The 13,451-nt window shown below is 33.4% G+C and overlaps 1 protein-coding gene across 2 annotated transcripts in view; it reads right to left on the bottom strand.

Annotated features, from left to right (window-relative positions):
• LOC118644506 (peroxynitrite isomerase THAP4-like) overlaps positions 1 to 13,451 on the bottom strand; it is a 59,629-nt gene that overhangs the window by 2,785 nt on the left and 43,393 nt on the right. Inside the window, exon 1 of one of the 2 annotated variants that reach the window (XM_036283153.1) lies at positions 776 to 1,656. The exons of the other annotated variant lie outside the window; for it this stretch is intronic. The gene's annotated coding sequence lies outside the window, so the exon portion shown is untranslated. Of the gene's footprint in view, positions 1 to 775; positions 1,657 to 13,451 lie in introns of those variants that run through there. 2 annotated transcript variants of the gene reach the window in all.

Below are 13,451 nucleotides of genomic sequence, written 5' to 3'. Positions count from 1 at the left end.
GATTTACCAAAAAGAACGAATTGAAAATCAAACAAAATATACTAACAATAAGCTAAAAATAGTGGCTGTATGCTGAACGCCGAATGCACACAGAGTTTGTAAAGGAGAGCTTCTTCGACCTGTTGAGACTTGAGAGTGCTGAGTATCGGGCGAATTCGGGCAGGTTCGAGAAATAACCGAACACTAGATTTCTGCAGATTACGTCGCAATAATTGTAAACTTCACATTTTGTCAATCTATTTACAAATGATACTAAAATAGTATACATGTTTCTTTGTACAATTTTCATTTAAGAATATTTAAGTAACAATTGTACAATTTGATATTGTAATAATTTCTACAAAAATTACAAAATTAATTTTTGAAATGTATTCAGCAATAATTATGCAAAGATGAGACTCACTAATATCACAATTCTGCAAAGATGGATTTTAGGCATTGATTTTTTAAAAATTGCTACATGTTACATAAATTAAATTTAGAATCAATGATTTTAAAAAGTAGATTTACAATTATGACACAATATATCCTACATTACATTTAGAAATTAAAATGTTGCTTTTCTGCATGCTTTCCTATCTGGGTATGTAACTAGAATGATAAAACTGACTTTATTCTTATACCTTTATTCTTATAGCTAGCAGATAATTCTTTTTTCTTCATTACATTTATTTAGTGTGCCCTCAGCTTACTCAGCGTATTCTAACATTTCTATTTTGACACTTCACTTTTTAGATTATTTACGTCCGCCATTTTTTATCCAACTAGAACTTACGCCAGTCTCCCCTTTCAAGGTCTCTAGAGGATCACCTAAAACCGGGCCATGTCGTCTCTTAGCCTTCTCTCTGGTTATTGCGATGGTCTTTCAGGTCAGCTGTTTCAGCGTAATTATAAATGTTTTTATTATGTATTTAGTATATTCCCTAATATATATGAAATTTAAATTTCTTTTTTTTTTTGTATTTCAGGTTTATTCCGGACATATAACAATGACGTGACATACATCCAAGGCAAAGATACTGCAAGAGAATGTGATAAATTCGTAATTTTGATCATTATCCGATGTATATTTAATTGACGTGATCTACATATTTTCATTTTTATAAACAAGTAAATTAATAACATTAATAAATGTATATTGTCCTAAAACCTCGAAACATAGGATTCGGATAGTTAAAATTTGAAGGCGACTTTTTCGCCAGGGTAGAAAGTGCAGTGGAGCACTGCACTTTCTACCCTGCACCGATATTCCATATTAAAATCCAAATGAAATGAATGCATGGGGTTCGTGAGAACCGTTTATTATCTGACTAGCATTATAATTACTGTTAAAAAAATTAACTAACAGTCGATTTTTTTATCTTTTTGCAAAACAATCGATTATTTTTTTAGTCTGTTAAAAAATAATGTATTGTGTAGAATCGATCATTTGAATAACCGATTATTTCATAATCGATGTTTTTTTTAACATTGCCCTTATTCCACCATCATGATCCTTATTCCACCATATGGTGCAATATTTTGCAATTATTCTGCAAAAATACATCATTGTTTTTAGACTGCAACAAAAATAAAATATTCACTTCATTAAAAACGGCAATGGTATATTATAGCAACATTGCAATACAATAAATTTTATAATAATAATTTGATGTATTTATCAAACAATGTAAAAATAAATAATTAAGGTTCAACAAAAAATTTTGCACACAAAATCAACATTATATAATACAATTATAATAAATTCAAAATGTTGCACATTTTATTATAATATGTAACTAATCGATTACATATATAATCCATAAATCAATTGCTATAAACATATTTCATATGTAACTAGTGTCCCAAATCTGGTGTGCAATACTTCATGGAAAGATAGACGGGATCGAGATGAACATAAAAATCCAATATAGTCTTGGTTAGGTCTATCAATAATCAAGATATAAATTTTTTAATTTATGCGAATGAGAGCGCGCCTTGCGCGCCGAAGGAAGGGCTCGAGCCGCTCGAGCCATAGCACGGCCTACTGTCTCAAGCATTGGCTGCCGGTGGCGGCGGGGGGAAGAAGGAGAAGCGTGGCGTCGTCGCCGTTCCCACGTCTCGCCGCACCGCGCCTAAGCTCGCGTCAATGGCTGCTACGCATACTCGCGATTACATGACGAGATTATGAATTATTAATAAAAATAGAACAAATTTAAATCGTAATAAACTTCTGTAAATAAGAAAGTCGAAAGAGAGAAAGCGATGGAAACGTATGAAACCTGCAAATAATATAATATTTGCCGCATCAAATTCTCTTATCGTTTTTTATGGAATATTAAATTAACAAAGATTTATCACGATTGATTCTTTATACATTCTCCTTTCGTAACCATCTTATTAGAAAATTACAAAATGCACGAAATACTATCCCTAATATACACTCTTTGTAAAATAACACGATAGAAAAATATTCACGTTTGATCTAAGGACTTCAGGATAAATTATTCGATGCGACTTCTACGGTAATTATAGGTAATTAGAGATCAATGTTATGTCAAATATCGTTAGTATGGTTAACTACAAAGAATTTTCTCTTGTATATGATAGAGAACTTCGAGTTTCTTCTATCGTTAATACATTATAAGTCACTGAAAATCTGTCGTAATTATTAATGCAATTAAAGGTAGAAGAAACTGTTTCTATGGTTATAAAGAAAATCCTTCGTTGTGTTAACAATACATGATATTGAACATTAATTTTTAAGCATAATTATTGTAGTATCGCGCCTAAGCTATCGTGAAATCGTTACATCAAGAGGGAATATTTTTCTGTGTTATTACAAAGAGTGTAACATACTATGGATAAGTATTTCGCGCATTTTAGTATGACTCCCTCTCCCTCTCCCTCTCCCTCTCCCTCCCCCCTCTCTCTCCCTCTCCCTCTCCCTCTCCCTTTCCCCTCTCTCTCTCTCTCTCTCTCTCTCTCTCTCTCTCTCTCTCTCTCTCTCTCTCAAGTACTACATAGTACACAAATACAATAAATATTACCACGTTTAACAACATCTTTAGTTTGTACTATTCTTTCATTATGTGTAATTTGAATAAAATTTTAACAATTACCATTTCTTTATATTTTTAGTGTTACACATGCATGATCGAAAAAAAAATTATCAAAAATTATCACTAAAACTGCGATAAATAATCAGCACGATACTTTCATTCTGAGTGTCGTACCGTGTTTAATGTTAAAAATGTTAAAAAATAGTAATCTTGTTAAAAAAATTTTATATGACATTTAAAGAAACTCTAATAATATTGATTGGAACTATTGTTGAAAATGACGTTTTTTGTGTTTCTGTAAATACTTTAGAGGGAAAGATATTCCTGCTAAATTACAAAGTATAAAAGTTTAATTTTACATACGAATCAAGAGTAAATAAAAAATTCAATAATGAATAAAAGAATCTAGAGAGAGAGAGAGAGAGAGAGAGAGAGAGAGAGAGAGAGAGAGAGAGAGAGAGAGAGAGAGAGAGGGAGAGAGAGAGAGCGAGAGAGAGGGAGAGAGGGAGAGGTGTCATACCAAAATGCGCGAAATACTTATCCATAGTATGTTACACTCTTTGTAAATAATAACAGAAAAATATTCCCTTTTGATGTAACGATTTCACGATAGCTTAGGCGCGATGCTACGATAATTATACTTAAAAATTAATGTTTAATATCATGTATTGTTAACACAACGAAGGATTTTCTTTTATAACCATAGAAAACTTACAGTTTCTTCTACCTTTAATTACATTATTAATTACGACAGATTTTCAGTGACTTATAATGTATTAACGATAGAAGAAACTCGAAGTTCTCTATCATATACAAGAGAAAATCCTTTCTAATTAACCATACTAACGATACTTGACATAACATTGAGCTCTAATTACCTATAATTACCGTAGAAGTCGCATCGAATAATTTATCCTGAAGTCGTTAGATCAAACGTGAATATTTTTCTATCGCGTTATTTTACAAAGAGTGCATATTAGGGATAGTATTTCGTGCATTTCGTAATTTTCTAATAAGATGGTTACGAAAGGAGAATGTATAAAGAATCAATCGTGATAAATCTTCGTTAATTTAATATTCCATAAAAAACGATGAGAGAATTTGATGCGGCAAATATTATATTATTTGCAGGTTCCATACGTTTCCAACGTTTTCTCTCTTTCGACTTTCTTATTTACAGAAGTTTATTTTGATTTAAATTTGTTCTATTTTTATTAATAATTCATAACTCGTCATGTAATCGCGAGTGTGCGTAGCAGCCATCGACGCGAGTTTAGGCGCGGTGCGGCGAGACGTGGGAACGGCGACGACGCGCGACGCCACGCTTCTCCTTCTTCCCCCCGCCGCCGCCGCCGCCCGCAGCCAATGCTTGAGACAGTAGGTCGTGCTATGTCTCGAGCGGCTCGAGCCCTTCCTTCGGCGTGCAAGGCGCGCTCTCATTCACATAATTTGAGAAATTTATACTCGATTATTAGCAGACCAAATCCATAACAATATTGGATTTTTATGTTCATCTCGATCCTATCTACCTTTTTATGAACAGTGACCAGTATGCTTTGGGACTCCCTGTATACAGGGTGTTTGGTAAAGATTTATGCAATTTTTATAAGCATTAGATTATAATAGTAGTTAGATAGATAGTAGAGCGCATTAAGCTGAACATAAAATCCTCATCGTTTTTCCATTTTCACAATAGTTAACGAGTTATAGACTTGTAAAATTTTCTGTATTAGCCCGGCCTACCGGCAAATGCAAGCACGCCGAGCGCTGTTACGTGTGAGATGCACGTAATGTGAGAGATAGATCGCACTGGTATTTTAAAGTATTTTATTCTAACGTTTTACAGACTTTCGTCTAACTTCTAGTGGTTTAGTACAGAGACTGACTCTAATCATCGAGAGGGATCCTTATATTAAAGTCGGAATAAGTTAGCATCGTCCAATCATAGGAAGTGCTCGTAAGGCGGAAATAGCTATTGGTTGATTTCTTAAAAAGGAGAGAATTTGATAATTGATATCTATGTCATAAAGAATAGTTTAGGTGGGATGCAGGATGTTTACAGGACGAGGAAACAGACAAATATTAAGTTTAAAAAGATCGTAGATAGAAAAGGTTATCAATAAGTAAGGATCTGGTATGACACATCGGGATAGTTTTAAGACATAGTTTGTACAGGGTGATTAGATAGAAATATTTTAAAGAAGAGAATTTTTATCGTGTCTAGGCACGTAACACCTTCCCCCTTAAATTAAAGATCCTTCTTGATTTGACAAATTCTTATAATCTAGCGAATTACGATTACGGTGACATGATAACTTAATCTATTAATGTTCATACATAATGCAGTTACATCATTTCAGATTGATACATAAATGAAATTAAAATTGGAACCTTAAGACTAATATATGGTCTTACATACTAAAATTGCACGCAATAAAATTACATTAAATTTGTAAGTCGGCTATTACGGGAACGAGATCGACGCCTTCCACTATTCTTTTCACATTTTTCAGTTTCGTCGTTCTGAAAAAGTTCATCTGCCGTAGGTACTGCGGTGAAAGTCACTACGTGTCGCGGATCATTATGACGAGTTGTAACATTATTGTTGAAACATTTATAAAAATACTGAACGCATCCTTCTTTTGGTACGCAACATAGTTTAAAAATGTCGATACATTTTGTTATTAATGAACATTTTGCAATTATATATAAAATTACTAGGCCTGCAATGGTATATATTACATAGTAAAACCATCCTATAACTTTATGGTACAGAGTTTGAGTACGATGATGTTTGCCTAACTCTTCTGCTTCTTTATAAATTTCATCTAGAGCGGAGCTTGCGGTTTTTAACACTTGCATGTCTAAATTAGGAGTTTTACCAATATTTAATAAGTGAATATCTGAAATATTTATGTTATGTTTCTTGAGATCTTCGCATAATTTACTAGTATTTAATTTAACATCGGGAATATAATCCTTTTCGATAGTATTTATAGCGCCTATGGTTTGACTGCGTAACAATGCATTATCAGAAATAGCATCACAATCTGCGGAAAGCTTAATAAGTCCGGTTGAAAATAATTGTGTTTGTCGCGGCTTATTGTCTTTACATAAGATGTGAAGAGTTTCGTTACGAGGAGCTGTGTATATCCAAGAATTCGTAGTTTTTAATTGATACCACACTGTGTTGTGAATTTTCATAACTCAAACATCACATTCTTTTAATATGCTCTCTAATCTGGCTGACTTTAATAATTCTGATTCACAATTATGAATCGCTGAGACTTGGTATAGCAAATCCGTTCGTTTACAAATCATTACGTTATTAATCTTTTTACATTTATCAATATCGCGTTCTGTTAAATGAGTATATAATTGTTTATCAGATCTAAGACCTAAATAAGTATAAATAGGGTTTATGAATGCATAAATGCCCCTCTCGCCCTGCTTGATTGGTAACGGAATCACATGATATAAAATAAAGTTGTTTTGTTCGATTAGAGGTATTTCGATAACGTAAATTAATCGGTGATTCTTATAAAATATGTTTATATCGCTAACGTCTATTAGATTAGTAAATTGATCAGGTTCCAAAGGTACGGGTAACTGTTTATCATTTACTGCGTAACGGGTCTCTTTTAAATTATTAAACAATTCTTTGGACGTAAAAATTTTTGGATGAATTAACCCTCGACGTGCTAATAAAATAGCATCAGTTAATATTTCTAATTCTAATCCATATTCAAGTAACATTTCAGAACATTCTATTAGATATGAATTAACCATAGTATTTAATTGTGCTTCATTTATTTTTTCTTCTCCTTTTAATATAAGTTTGTGAAGTTCTCCTATATTAAAATCTACTTCTTTAAATTTTTGGTTATTTTCCGCAAAGACATTTGAAAAATTACCTATGGTTGCTTGAATAATACTTATTTGTTTTTTATACAAGTTCGTTACTTGTTTTGAATTATTATACGCAAGGTCTATCTGTTCGTTATAATATTCGGCATCGGATGAGTCTAATGTACCAAAAAGAATTTTCGCTATTTGACCAACAAAATCAAAAAGACCCCGTTTCCATCTATGTTCGTCTTTTATGTTATTAGATCGACCTATTAAATCGTTAATGGTTTCCCTATCAGCCTTTAGGCTTGCCAATCCCCGCTGTAAGCGTTCTAATTCTTGCAATCCTGAGCATGTTATATCGTATCCGTACTTACTATAACATAAGAGGTCAATTTTATTTAAATAAAATTTTAATACTTTTTTTTTTCTTCTAACGGTGTAAGATTAACATAGTTTATAAATTTCCAATGGTCCCTAAAAATGTGTAGGTCCGCCAAATTTTCAAAATATATCCCAGCCAATCGTTCAAGTGGTTGGTTAACGAAAGTTTCTGCCAGTTCTGTATTAGTCATCCGAATCATCCTATAACGGAAAATATGCGCGTTTTAACTTGTTAATGTGTAAAATTTGATTACGCCTGCCTCTTTTAATCTCATAATTGACATCGTTTATCCGACGTATTACTTCGAATGGACCTTCATATTGATCCGTTAATTTTTTGCTACCTGTTCTAATTGTTTCATGCAATACATAAACATACTCTCCCGGATCTAATATCAAAGGTTTTACACGTTTATCATAATATCGTTTAGAGGATTCCTTAGCTTTCTGAAGATTTTCCTTTGCATTTTTCTTTAAATAAGATAATCTATTAATTAAATCTTCGAGAAATTCTCTATGTGTAACTCCCTGCCGAGGTTCGACAAATGCTGAAGGTAATCGCGGTTTACGACCGAATATTAACTCGTAAGGGGAAATTTTTGTTCCCTCATGATATGAAGTATTATATGAGAACATTGCGGCGTCCAGAGATGAATCCCAATTATTCTGTTGTTGATTAATAAAAGGCTTTAAATATTCAGCTAGTACATGATGTGAGCGTTCCAAAGATCCGTTTGATTGTGGATGATAAACGCTAGTTTTAATTTGTTTTATTTGAAAAATTCTAGCAACTTCTTTCATTAATTCTCCAGATATGTTACCTTGATCAGAGAGCAGTTCTGCGGGTGAACCAAAAGTGTAAATAAATTTATTGATAATTATATCGGCTATTGTTGTGCTACTTGTATCTGATAATGGATATGCCGTGCAAAACTTCGTTAATTGATCTTGCGTAGTTAATATATATTTATTTCCGTTTTCCGTTTCTGGAGAGGTAGAAAGAGGTCCTACAATATCTATTGCAACTTTTTGAAAAGCTTCGCTCGGCGTATCGGTAATTAACATAGGAGCTTTCGTTTTTTCACGAACTAATTTTCGTTTTTGGCAATCGTGACAGGTTCTTACATAATTCTTAACATCTTGTTTCATGCCGTCCCATGAATAATATTGTTGTATTCGCTTTAAAGTTTTAGTGTTACCTTTATGACCGCCGATTTTTGAACTGTGTAATTCCTTGAGAATGTCCTGTTTCATTTTTGGATCAATAATTTCCTTAGGTGTGGACTCGAGTAAAAATACTTGTATTGGCGTATCCTTGAATAAATATTTAATCATTTGAGTTATTTTTGATTTATTAGTGATATTTCCTATAGATGCTATTGATATTATTCTTTGATTGTGCGAAATAACATATTCTTTTAATTTAATTAAACAGTTAAATATTGTTTCTAAATTTATGGGTATTTGATTATTTTCTCGCGTAATAAGATTTATTTCAGTTGAGCGTTTCTTTTTTATTACGTTAATATTTCCTGGCGTAAGTGTTATATTTTCTACTTTATTTCCGTCTGTTTCTGATAATTTAATTTTAATTTTTGGAGAAGAATTTGTTTCTGTTACTAATAGTCCTTGTACTTTGCCTGAAATTTGTGGAATTATATTGTCTGTTTTCCATAATTCATCATTTAAAGCATGCTGCAAAAATAAACTGTAACTAGGATTTTTACTACTGCTAGTTGAAGCTGTGGCTTGTAAAATTGATATTTGTGGTATTCTAGAAAGAGCATCTGCATTAGTGTTTTGCTTTCCCTCTTTATATAAAACTTCGTAATTGTATTCCTCTAATTTTAATCGCCATCGCATTAAACGAGATGATGGGTCTTTAACATTAAAAAGCCAAATTAATGGTTTGTGATCAGTAACTATTTTAAATTTTTTTCCATATAGGTATGGTCGAAAATGTTTTGTTGCCCATATTATAGCTAAGAGTTCTTTTTCCGTGGTGTCATAATTACGTTCCGCTTTATTTAGTGTTCGAGAAGCGTACGCGATTGGAAGATCATTTCCTATTTTTCCTTGTGATAAAACCGCACCGATTCCTTCGTCGCTCGCGTCCGTAGTTAGTATAAATTCTTTATTAAAATCTGGATATTGTAGAATAGGTTCGCTTAATAGTAATTGCTTGATTTTCTCAAAGTTTATTTGTTGTCGCATTTCCCATTTAAATGGAATGTTTTTCCTCAGAAGTGACGTAAATGGTTGAGTGATTGAACTAAAATCCTTAATAAAACGTCGATAATACCCTACAAGTCCGAGAAATTGCTTAAGTTCTTTATGGTTCTTTGGGACAGGATATTCTTTTACTGCTCTCACCTTTTCTGGGTTAGGTTTTACTCCTTTGTCCGAAATTACATGGCCTAGGTAAATCAATTCTTTTTTGAAAAATTCACACTTATCCGGTTGAAGACTAAGGCCTGCTTTTCTTAAGCGTTGAAAAAGTTGATTGAGTTTTAATTTATGTTCTTCTAAAGACTGTGCATATATGACAATATCGTCTAGATAAACAAAACAAACATTTCCTTGTAAGCCCGTTAAAACATTATCCATCAAACGTTGAAACGTCGCGGGGGCATTTTTTAATCCAAAAGGCATTTTTTTATATTTATAATGACCGTTAGGTGTACTAAAAGCCGTTTTTATTGCATCCCGTGGATTCATCGGAATTTGGTGAAAACCTGAAGCTAAATCGAAGCATGAAAAATATTTAGCTTTTCCTAATTGATCCAAAATGTCTGTTATGTTAGGCAATGGGTATGCATCTCCCACTGTTTTATCATTTAATTTCCTAAAGTCTATTACTAATCTCCATCGTTTATTACCGTCTGCATCAGGCTTTTTTGGTACTACCCATAATGGCGAATTAAACGGTGAAATAGAAGGTTGAATTATATCTTGTTCGAGTAGTTTGTTAATTTGTTGTTTAATTTCCTCCTTGTGAACAGGGGGGTATCTATATTGTTTAACAATTATAGGAACATTGTCTGTAGTAGGGATAGAATGTGTAATTCTATTTGTTCCTTTTAATTTATCTCCCGGCAAATGGAATACATCATTATAATTTTCAATAATAGGTAATATAGAAGATTCTTCTTCCTTATTCAAATGATTTAATCGTAGGTTTTCTTTTAATATTTTTAATCTATCCGTTAAATTACTTGAGATCACCGAATTTATTATGTATGTAGAGCTGTCCCTCGGGCTCGTGTCGATTAACACTGGCTCCACATCAATTAAAGGTGTCTCGATATTTATTTCGTTTTCTGTCGTATTGACTAAATATGTATGTACGTTACCGTTGTTTACTTTCACAACGCTATCTAAAAGAAAGACGCCCTGTGTTATTTCCTGTCGATTTATCAGTCCGTTATCGATATTACTTTGCTTAGTTTTAATTACACACGGATACATGCTTCTAGCTGGCACAGTTATTAAATTACTATATTCCAACGAGTATACTTTATTATTCCGGATTGTAACTTTTTGTTTTTCAAAATCTATTTTCGCGTTTTCGAGGCGTAAGAAGGTTGAGCCTATTATGCCTTGTTCCTTTAGTGGAAAATTACTTGATACTACATAAAATTCGTGAGTGCCATTTTCTGAATTTAAATACGTGGTTCCAAGCGTTTGTTGTTTTTCTTCCGTGATGCCCTGTATTTCTACCTTTCTGTCTTGATATACTAAAGTGTCGCGGAGTAAAGCGTTTGCTTTTATGATATTTATATCAGCTCCCGTGTCTAACAAGAATCTGTCTGTTGGATTTCTAAGTTCGTTGAAGGGGATGGAAATGACATTTCGAGAACTTGTTCGGATTGTGTATGTTCGGACGCTGGTTCTATCAGGTGAATCGGATTTGCGCGACTGGATGATTGGCCTTGGCGTTGCGCGCTCTTCGCTTGGCCTTGATAGTTTAAATTAAGTTGGCTATTATTTTAACGATAATTGTTTGATGAATTATTTGAATTATAACGATAATTATAATTTTGTCCGTTATTTGCTTGATATCTATTAGCTTGAGTATTATCATTAAATTTATTTTTCGAACTATCGAAATTTTGCACAGAATCACGTCCATTATGATGATTATTGTATTGAAAATTTTGACCTGTGTTTTTATTTTGTGTATAAAAAGTCTTTTTTCTACATTCACTTTCGGAATGGCCTATTTTTTTGCAATAATTACAAGTTACATAGCCTGGTTTATTAAAATTATTCACTCTAAATCTCTCTGCATGATATTGTGATTTTTTAATAAATCTTATAGTCCCTTCTATTGCGTCTTCTAAAGTGTTAAATTTTTGTGCTAGAAGATGTTGTCCGACGCTTCTATGTAACCCGCCTAAAAAGTGGTCTATTAATTTATTGGTTGCGAAAACTCTTAATCCCGCTCTTGCTGCCTGGTCAGGGTAATTAGATATTGCGATAATCATATCTGAATTTAATTTCCTAACTTTAGTGACGTATTTTTCAATAGATTCATTTCTGTTTTGTCTAAGATTATTTATTTCTAATTCCCAATGTTCAAACGTTAAGTAATTTCCAAATTCTTTTATTAATGCCTCACATAATTCTTCAAGATTTGTTATAGTATATACGGATCTAATTAACGCGGCATCGCCCGTTAATTTTGTTTGAAGGATCGCCCTAAAAAAAAATAATCTTTCTTCTGGCTCTACTAATTCTAGAACTCCTCTACAATCGGATGTAAATTGGTGAACCGGAATATTTTTACCATTAAAGATTGGCAAGAGATTTAAACTATGGCGAACAGAAAAATAACTATTACCTGTCGAAATCGAGGATCTTCGACTTTGTTGGTCCCTATCTAAGTGACTTTCGCCGTGAAGATTTATCGGTGCCGACGCTTCGTTATTCATGGTTAATGTTAAAGATGTGTGATCGGATTCGAAATTGTCTATTAAACTACTTTTGCTCGAACTATCTGAATTATAGTGTACGCTAGGACTTCGGTAATTCATAAAGACTTACAGTAGTAGTACAATAAACATTGTTCGCATGGTGTTTTGATGTTGGTCCAGGATGTTGTCCGATGATTTGATGAGCCTTTTTACGTGCTAGCTGTCCACGGAGTCTCGTCGCCGTCGTCTCAAGAAGATGCTGGATACCTCGTGCTTTTCCTCCCACTTTTCGGCTTTCGTGCTGCTCCGACGTTTTAGCTCCTCTGCCTTTTTCCTCGGATGCTGGGCCGTAGTCCGCCAGGAGGTTTTATCGGTGAGACCAAATTGTCGAATTATGCAGATTATAGCCAATTGTTAAGGATCGTCTTCTACCACAGTATTTGTGAGGTTTTCTCGACTTAATCCTTTGTGTTTCGTGTGTCCATACTTTGCGCCTTCCTCGAACTTTTATGCTTGCATAAGCAATAAAAAAAAATGCTGATGGAGGCCTTTCTTTAGGACAACTAGTTAACCGCTGCCACCAATTGTTACGTGTGAGATGCACGTAATGTGAGAGATAGATCGCACTGGTATTTTAAAGTATTTTATTCTAACGTTTTACAGACTTTCGTCTAACTTCTAGTGGTTTAGTACAGAGACTGACTCTAATCATCGAGAGGGATCCTTATATTAAAGTCGGAATAAGTTAGCATCGTCCAATCATAGGAAGTGCTCGTAAGGCGGAAATAGCTATTGGTTGATTTCTTAAAAAGGAGAGAATTTGATAATTGATATCTATGTCATAAAGAATAGTTTAGGTGGGATGCAGGATGTTTACAGGACGAGGAAACAGACAAATATTAAGTTTAAAAAGATCGTAGATAGAAAAGGTTATCAATAAGTAAGGATCTGGTATGACACATCGGAATAGTTTTAAGACATAGTTTGTACAGGGTGATTAGATAGAAATATTTTAAAGAAGAGAATTTTTATCGTGTCTAGGCACGTAACAGCGCCCGACCGCGGCGGCTGCCCCTCCCTAGCGCTTGAACCTTGAGATTGCTAGGCGCGCGGAGGGAGTTGTTACAACAAGCGGCAATGGCTACGCACAATGTGTACGTGTACATACATGTGTACAAAAAAATATCAGTTCTAATGCTTAAAGAAGCAATTACTAAATTTATTTTTTTTTAATAAATAATGATTATTTTTAATAAAACAT

This window comes from Monomorium pharaonis, chromosome 2, assembly GCF_013373865.1.
Source record: "Monomorium pharaonis isolate MP-MQ-018 chromosome 2, ASM1337386v2, whole genome shotgun sequence".
Taxonomy (NCBI): Eukaryota; Metazoa; Arthropoda; class Insecta; order Hymenoptera; family Formicidae; genus Monomorium; species Monomorium pharaonis.
The sequence above is the reverse complement of the archived record's forward strand: the minus strand, read 5'-3'. Positions and strand labels throughout refer to the sequence as shown.